At 42.5% G+C, this 8,580-nt stretch overlaps 1 protein-coding gene across 4 annotated transcripts in view; it reads right to left on the reverse strand.

The window, feature by feature from the left end:
- Nucleotides 1–6,023, reverse strand: part of Racgap1 (Rac GTPase activating protein 1) — a 30,999-nt gene extending 24,976 nt beyond the window's left edge. For 2 of the 4 annotated variants that reach the window (XM_005411863.2, XM_005411862.2), the window contains exon 1: nucleotides 5,434–6,023. The gene's annotated coding sequence lies outside the window, so the exon portion shown is untranslated. Of the gene's footprint in view, nucleotides 1–5,320 lie in introns of all 4 variants that reach the window. The other 2 variants (XM_005411861.2, XM_005411860.2) reach the window with 1 other exon arrangement.
- Between the last annotated feature and the right edge of the window lie 2,557 nt (nucleotides 6,024–8,580).

The following is an 8,580-nucleotide window of genomic DNA, read 5'->3' on the forward strand; positions in this document are numbered from 1 at the left end:
TGTTTTTTGAGATAAAGTCTTGCTTTGTAGTGCAGGCTGACCTTGAATTCACTATGCTGCTCCAAGCTGGCCTTGAACTCATAGTGATCCTCTTGCCTCAGCACCCCCAGTGCTGGGATTACAGGCATGTACCACTATACCCAGCCAGAATTTTTATTAAATAGTGCTAAATAGCTAGAAAGAAAAAAGAGCCAGGCATGGTGGCACACGCCGTAATCCCAGCACTTGGGAGGCTGAGGCAGAAAGATCGTTGGGATCCCATTCCCATTCAAGACCAGCCTGGGCTACAAAGTGAGCTCAAGACCAACCTGAACTGCATAGGGAGACCCTGTCTCAAAAAAAAAAACCAAAAAATAAAGAAACCAGTATTTACTAGGTGCTTTTGAAATGATTTGGGCACTAAATGACATTTCACATAACATTTTTTTCTTTAAGTGGATCTGATTAACTTAATGTACTCCATTTTACAAAGGACCACTAAGGCTCAGAGACCTTAAGTAACTAATAAATGCTAAGCTCATAATGATCTTTCTTTTTTTTTTTTTTTCCAGTACCGGGAATCGAACTCACAACCCTGCGCTTGCCAGGCAGGCCCTGTTTTGCTGAGCTAAATCCCCAGCCCCTGAGCTCATAATGAAATCCAGGCCTAAACACAAAATCTATATTCTTTCCATCCTAACACACTAAAGATAAAATGTTATAAAAATAGCAGTTAGGTCACATATGTTGCAGATATTCTTGGACACCTCCCACAAATCGTAACACGCAAAGCACAATGCACTTAAGACATAGATTATAGCTAGAAACTAGACCAAAAAGAATCAAGTAGATAGCAAAACTGACCAGGTCACGGCTCTTCAACAAGCTGTCCTACATGAGTCTTAGTTGCTTCTCAAGAGCTAGTTTTATCCTCCAATATAGGTTTACTTAGGGTAATCCAAAAACAGCTCTAGCAAAATATAATCCTCCTTATATGCTGGGGGACCATATATTTTTATTAATTTTCTACAGAAACAAATCTCAGGAATTATTTATAGGTGACAAAAATATCTTTCTGCACCACCACTAACTCTTGATATCGAAGCAGAATTGTAACTTGAAAAGCTAAAATTTACTCATCCAGTTCAACATCAACTGAGAATGGTCTTAATTTTCCTACGGGGTGACATTTTTACCCTCATGTTTATTTTCTCCCTCTTTATTATTTAGCTCCACAGCTAGAAGATATATTAATGTGGAAGGACACAAAAACAAAGTCATACTGTAGTGCATTGCTTTGCGGCTGTAAAACAGCTGTCACTTTCCACAACAGAGGCTTCTGTCTTTCGGGAAAGCTCAAATGATTCCTGTGTGTAGCAAGGAAATCAGTTTGTGGAGCACTTTAAACAAAAAGGTACTATAAAATCTCAGCTGTTATTGATGGGGAGCCTCAGAGGTGGAGAAGTCACTACGTTACAGATTCCCAATCTGTGAGTATCCCTAAGGGAGCAATCTGGCAACACCATGAAAGCGTCTCAGCTTGCCGTGATTGCTTTGAGCCCCCAATTTAATTTCAATCACCCAGCCAAGAGACAGACAGTCCTTCCGAATAACAGACTATTACAGAACAGATCTTACTGCAGGGTACCCTGGGAGAAGTCTCTATACTCTTCTTCCTCCTCCTACAAATAACATTATTAAGAGACCTATACATCAGGTTTTTAGATGCATCAAGGGTGTTAAATATTGTAAGACAAAGCAATGAAAGATTGCTTGAGTTTTTCAGCAGAGTGCTTTAATGAAAAACATACCATAAACACTGCTGATGTGGAGATTCCCAAAAAATCAACAATATAGGTTTCCTGCTGTCGAAGAAAACCATTCCCATAGAGCAATGGTGGCAAACCTACAGCATGCCACAGTGGGCTGTTTTGTTGTGTCACTGAAAGCTCTAAAAGGTTTGTCATCACCAGGATGGAGGATCTCAATACTAGGATTCTTTCATACAAAAGCATTTTAGAACAATTCTTGTCCCCAAATGTCCAGCTTCCATTTCAATATATCACAAGCAGAATGTTGTAGTCAGGGGTTTACAAGGGGAAACAATTTAATTCAGGACACATGATTTATAAGATTATTTTATAATAGTCACCCCCAAAGAGTCAGTCATATACAAAGAGAGTGCAGGAAATCTTTCCACACACTAAAGATCAAAGAATCTAGCTGAGGGCCTGGATTCCATGGTAATGTCCTGCATGAGTCCAGCTGAAGACCTAGAGCCCCCAACAATGCCTCCTATGAGTCCAACTGGAGGTCAAGAGCCCATGACAATGTCGCATTCAGGCCTGTTTCATGGATCTGTGTTGGGAAGGCCCAAAGGTCAGTGGTGGAAACTAGAAAGTCTGTGCCAGCAGGATGAAGGATCTGTGCTAGCAGGCTGAGGAATCTGCACTGGAGCCAGGAAGCGATGCTCAAAGTAAGAACCAGAGCTCCCCCCAAAAGTACCACAGCTATCCTTAGTGACAGTGAGGTCCCAAGCTCCTCCAATGATGAGAACAGCCAAGTTCCCATCAGGAAAGCCAAGGCAATAAGCTTCTCCAGGACACTGAGCAGTGCACCATATTCCCCTCCAGGGCCAGGAAGCAATGCTCAAAGTGAGGACCAGAGCTCCCCCAAAGTGAATCGTAGCCATTCTCATTGACAGTATGGTTCCGAGCTCCTTGGACGATAAGAACAACCAAGTTCAACAGGAAAGTCAGCAGGACAAGCTCCTCCAGGAAAACCAACAGCTCCCTAAGCTTCCCCAACAGCTTCTAAACGTCTTCCTCTCCAGTTCTGCCTCTTATGCTGCCGGCAACAATCCTCAGGTGGGCCCCCCACACCTAGCACCACACTGGTTCAGTTCAGCTGGGTGCTACAAGTTGACCACTAGTTGTCAATCCACCACACAGAGCTACCCAAATGGTAAGGAGAAAGAATCTTGAGACCAAATATTCTTGTAAGTAAATCAATTGCACAAAGAGAAAATGAAAAGCCCTTTATCCAAAATGAATGAAGACTGCCAGGCGTGGAGGCACACACCTGTAACCCCAGCACTCAGAGGTTGAGGTAGAAGGATCACTGTGGGTTCAAGGCCAGCCTGGGCTACATAGTGAGTTTAGTGAGTTGAGGACCAACTTGCCTGAACTACATAGTAAGACCCTATCTCAAAAAAACAGAAAGAATGAAGACTAAAATAACAAAAGAGAAGAAAAGAATTAGGATTTTGCATTTACTACCCATTTCCTGCCTCCTGTAAATTTTTCCTATTCTAAAATCTTCCATTCTTAGCCAGGTGTGGTGGCGCAGGCCTGTAATCCCAGCACTTGGGAGGCTGAGGCAGGAGAATCATTGGGAGTTGGAAGCCAGCTAGGGCTACAAAATGAGCTCAAAACCAATCTGAATGGTATAGTGAGATCCTGTCTCAAAAAAACAATAAATAAATAAATAAATAAATAAATAAATAAATAAATAAATAAATAAATAAATAAATAAATAAATAAAATCTTCTGGGGCTGGGGATTTAGCTCAGCGGCAAAGCGCCTGCCTGGCAAGCGCAATGTCGTGAGTTCGGTTCCCGGTACTGGAGAAAAAAAAAAAAAAAAAAAAAAAAAAAAATAAAATAAAATCTTCTATTCTTCAAGGCCTAGAATAAGTCTTACCAATTCACTGAAGCTTTCCTTAACCATTTCATCCCAAAATAACCTTTATCATCTATAAAATTTATCTGGCAGATATAAAACCTCTTGTCTCACAGTGTTAATTTTCTATATTCAAAAATTATTTTTTAAGGGTCTGGGGATTTAGCTCAGCCGCACAGTGCCTGACTGGCAAGTGCGAGGTCGTGAGTTCAATTCCCAGTACTGGAAAAAAAAAAAAATAACAAAAAAATTATTTTTAAAGAACAAAACAAAAACCTCATCACCCTAATCAACTATAATTACCTCCATATCTAACTGTTCCCCATTACACACTCATATATGCAATTTTGTGGTTTGGTTCTTATGATTAGGTTTCCATTATGTTGAAAAAAGTTGATGACAACTACCTCTGTCCTCGTATTGCTTGCATGGTCACTCCCTTGCCTCTTTTATTTTATTTTATTTTTTTTTGTTTTTTCTCCGGTACCGGGAACCGAACTCATGACCTTGCGCTTGCCAGGCAGGCGCTTTTGCCGCTGAGCTCAATCCCCAGCCCCCCTTGCCTCTTTTAAATCTTTATTCACCAGTCTTTACTCACACATCAGCCTTTTCCCCTTCCCAGCTTTATTCTGCTTTAAAGAACTTACCTCCTCATAATATATATACTTATTTCGTTTATTATCTGTCTTCTTGACAATTTAAATTCCAGGAAGGCCAACAATTGTCTGTTTTGTGCATTGCTGAGTCCCCGGTGCCTAGAACAGTGCCTGACACTTGGCAAACGACTATTAAGTATTCAATGAATGAACACACACCACTATGAACAGTATTTTTCTCCAGGTGTTACCCTGTTCCTTACATTTCCAATTATTACCAGTGTAAAAACTTGTTCAGCCCTTGGTAAATACTGCCAAAATATTTCATTAAAAGGCTGTATTAATATTTCATTAAAAGACCAGTGTACAGGCCTACCAGATTCACTACAGTTGTCTCTTTAAATCCTGTCATCCCAAATAAACTGCACGCTCCTCTAAAAAGTCTTCTACTTACACTCTGTACTTAAGAAATACTTGCTAAACGACTAAGCTGGAGGAGAGGCACCTTCTCTAAGCATCTGCAAAAACTCAAATGACTTATTTAGCAGACATATTAAAAAATATATCATTTTGAAGGCTTATCTTTTCACCCATTGCATCTTCCAACACACACCCTCCGCAGACGAATGAGATACGACGAAAATATGTGAAAGTGTAAAAATAAGGCCTCGCAGTGACTAAGGCTAAGAAGCAGGGTGGGAAGGGCAAGATGTCACCGGAGTCCGGGACCGAGTTCTCCTGGAGGGGCACCGCCGGGAAGGGCGAGCCGCTGCACCCCAGCCGCCGGGCTCTCCCAGGAACACCCTAGACACGCCGCACCTCCGACAACGTGCGCGGAGGGGAGGCACCCCACCCGCTCGCACGTTCTGTTTAACTGAAAGCCACCCCGGCTTCCACCCGGGCGGGCTGGGGCGCCCCGGCTCGGTCCAAGCCCCTCGTCAAGAAGACGCCGGCGACTTCCCAAAAACCCGACGTTGAGAAAAGAGCCCCCGCCCCCAGGAAGCCCCAGTGGCGGCGTCGGGGCCGCCTGCCTTCTTCCCGACCGCCACGGCGCCCGGGACTCACCACGTTGGGCGCGCCCTTTTCTGCCACAGTCCAGCGTTAACGACCCTCGTCTCACAGCCCCCAGCGTTCCCTTCGCCGGGGCTGCCGGGGCTGCCGGGACTGCAGGGGCTCACCTGGGCCGCCTTCCACTTCCCTCCGCGCCTCACCCAACGGCAGAGCTGCAGCGAGCCGCCAGCTCCGGTTTGAAATCCTGCTCCAACCAATCACAGAGAAAGTTATTCCTCCCACGTTCCTCTATGCTAGAACGCACGCGCCAGGACAACGGGGCGGAGAGGGGATGGAATTAAGCGTGCGCATTCCTTTAGAGCGACGCTAAAGAAGCCATTTTGACTAAGGTACACAGCTCTTCCGTCGCCCTTTCCTGAAGTCATTTTGGATGCCATGTTGACAAAGGGCAAGTGCCGGTGCTTCTTGAGGAGAATACTAATGATTCTTGCCCATATTGTCTCCCCCAAGCAGGAAAATAGCGCTCTTAGAAACTAGTAACTGAACAGTGTCAAGTCTCGCTGTACAGAAGGAAGGATTCCAGAAGGAAATGAAACAAGAGTCATTTTCAACCATATGCACTGAGCTGTATTATCCCTTCGTTCATTGACTCATTTATTCAGTCTTTCATTTGACACATGCTGTGTGCCAACTTCATAGCAAGGATTCTGCTGGGAAATAAAAATAAAAATGATGTGATCTTTGCTTTCCAGTAGCTACAAATGGAGGAAACAGTTTAAAGAAACAAAAGAACAAAATGAGAGCGTTATAATTCAATTTAATAAACGTTATTTAGAACATGGCATTGTGATAGCACAGGGGCTTTCATACTTTTAAAAAATCTGGATCCACTGTGAGGAATACATTTTACATTCAACCATGTATCAGAGAACTCTGCTCATCCTTATTACATGTAATGTACCCTAAACATTTTTCTGTTTTCCCCGTGTTGGTATTTTACCTCAGTGACTTTACTTTAAAAAGTCTCAATAATGGGTGACTACCTGCACTTTGGAAAAAGAGTACTGTACTAACTAAAGCATACAAGAAGTAGTTATGATCTTAATGGAAAGATCTTAACAGAGAGGTTGGGGAGATGTTGGTTAAAGGATATAAAATTTCAGTTACAGAAGTTAAATTCAGGAAATTATATCATAGTGACCATAGTTAATGATGAAGCATTGTTCATTTGAAAACTGCTAAGACAGCAGACCTTAAGGGTTCTCACTACCAAAAAAGATAAGATATATGTTAACTAGCTTGATTCAGTCTTCCCACAGTGTATACACATGGCAAAATATGTAAAGCATAAATGTATGCATTTTATTGTTGATTTTTTTAAATCATAAGTTTTTGCAGGGCATGGTGGTGCACACCTGTAATCCCAGCATTCAAGAAGCTGAGGCAGGAGGATCATTGCAAGTTCTAGACCAGCCTGGGCTACAAAGTGAGCTCAAGGCCAGCCTGAATTGCATAGTGAGACCCTGTCTCAAAAAGACAAAAAAAAAAAAATCAAAAAATTTTTAACCAGAAAACTTGACTCTGTTTTAACAGAATGCTAGAGTGCTGTTTTTACATTTTTTTTGTTTTGTTTTGTTTTGTTTTGTTTTTTGTTTTTAAGACAGGATCTCACTATGTAGCCTAGGCTGGTCTCAAACTCACATCGATCCTCCTGCCTCAGCCTACTGAATGCTAGGATTACAGGTGTGTGCTACCACACCTGGTTTGGAGCACTGTTGTGTGGCAAACATACCACTTAGCCAGCTACATTACTTTATGTGTGTGTATGCTCATGCTAGGGATTGAACCCAGGACCTCCCACACACTCTACTACAGAACTACACCCCTGCCCCTACTTTATCACTTTTGGGTTTTTTTACTTTATCACTTTTAACTCTTGTATACTTTACTTCTTCCAATTATAAACTAGAAATAATAATACCATCCATATTTCACAGGCTTATTCACAGGTCCATCAAGGTAGTATGGGGAATGCTATCAAAATTTATCCTTTGTAGCTGGGCATAGTGGCACACGCCTGTAATCCCAGCACTCTGGGAGGCTGAGGCAAGAGGATCACTGCAAGTTCAAAGCCAGCTTGCCCTACAAAGTGAGTTCAAGGACAGCCTGAACTGCACAGCAAAATCTGTCTCAAAAAAGACAAAAAAGGGCTGGGGATATAGCTCAGTGGCATAAGCGCCTGCCTGGCAAGTACAAGGTCATGAGTTGGATCCCTGGTACCGAAAAAAAAAAAAAAAAAAGACAAAAAAACAAACAAAACCTTTATCCTTTGTAAACTGAAATGCAGGTTGTTATTAGGATAGGAATGAAGAAAGAAAATATTAACTGTAAATATATTGTCCCATTTAAATATCCCAACAACTCTTCAGGGTCAGGAGTATTTGCTGATTGCAGTAGCTTATGCTTCTTAGACACCTATGGTATAATAAAGTAAGTACTGTACTGGGACAGAGATCCATGTGAAGTCCCTTAGGAGTACAGACAAAGAAGCAATCAATCTTCTCTGGGAAGTGGGAAGGTTAACAAAGCCTAGAGACTGATATCCGAGCTGGAACTTGAAGTGTGAAAAGAAATTTACCGGAGAGAATGGGTGGCGTATTCCTGGCAATGGAAAGATCATGTGACCACTGAGGAACAAGGCAAATGTATATTTAATAAATACACAAGTGCATAGTTTACAAAGGTTCAGGATTATGAAGAAACATCTACTTCAATTTCAAGTGTTGTTGGGGATTCATGAATATGATGCCTCTTGGGTAGCACTGGCCTGAGAAGGAAGAGATCCTGGCAAAATAAACTGGAAGCAGACTAGGAAGAGATTGGATTTTATCCTGTAATAGACTCACTGCCAAGACAGAAAGACTTGGGCCGACTTGACTGATTTAGAACATACTCTAAAATAGGGCTGGGAATCTAGCTCAGTGGTAAAGTGCTTGCATAGCATGCAAGACACCTTAGGTTTAACCGGCGGGGGGGCAATGGTATGGATGATACGGAAAGGAAAAATTGGGAGAGAAACTCTTGATTTAGGTCAGTGGCAGTGGGGATGAAAAGAAAGGGACAGATGGGACAGATGGGAAACAGTCATGTGTGAAGTCCTTAATAAAGACCAGAATCTTTAAGGAGGCTCTCCCAAAGGACCCTGGCTCTACTTCCTGACCCTAATACGATTCCCACCCAGAGCCCCACCTTGCTGGTCAAACTGCCCCAAACACTTCACCTCATCAAGTTCTACTTAGCCTTCTGTGCAGCAT

This window comes from Chinchilla lanigera, unplaced genomic scaffold (assembly GCF_000276665.1).
Source record: "Chinchilla lanigera isolate Chin_1 unplaced genomic scaffold, ChiLan1.0 scaffold00146, whole genome shotgun sequence".
Classification (NCBI taxonomy): Eukaryota; Metazoa; Chordata; class Mammalia; order Rodentia; family Chinchillidae; genus Chinchilla; species Chinchilla lanigera.